Below are 593 nucleotides of genomic sequence, written 5' to 3' on the forward strand. Positions count from 1 at the left end.
CACATGACAAATCATAAAGAGTGGTTGAAAGACTTTGATTCAACAAAGAGAAGCAGAGTCAAATTTGCATATGATAGTTCTCTATCAGCAGAAGGAGTAGGCACTGTTGTGATCATGAGGGAGAATGGATCAAAAGCAATAGTATCAAATGTTCTCTATGTGCCAAAGATGAAGTAGAATCTGCTGAGTATAGGTCAATTGATTGAGAAAGGATTCTCTGTTCTCATGAAGAATAGCCAACTTGAACTGTTTGATTCTGATGGGAAGCTAATCTTGAGAACCAAAGCTTCCAAGAATAGAACATTTCAAGTAAGCTTCAATGCTGCAGAAGTCCAGTGCATGAGTTCAGTTGAGACTAGAGATGAGAGTTGGATTTGGCACTCAAGGTTGGGGCACCTAAACTTCAAAAGCCTGCATCAACTAGGGACTAAACAAATGGTTTCTGGTCTTCCAATAACAACACTACCAGAGAAAATATGTGAGGTATGTTTGATTGGAAAGCAAGCAAGGAACTCTTTCAAGACTGAAAAAATAATGACTTCTAAAACAGTCTTGGAAGTAGTTCACTCTGATGTATGTGGCCCTTTTGAAAC

Source organism: Lupinus angustifolius, chromosome LG13 (assembly GCF_001865875.1).
Source record: "Lupinus angustifolius cultivar Tanjil chromosome LG13, LupAngTanjil_v1.0, whole genome shotgun sequence".
Classification (NCBI taxonomy): Eukaryota; Viridiplantae; Streptophyta; class Magnoliopsida; order Fabales; family Fabaceae; genus Lupinus; species Lupinus angustifolius.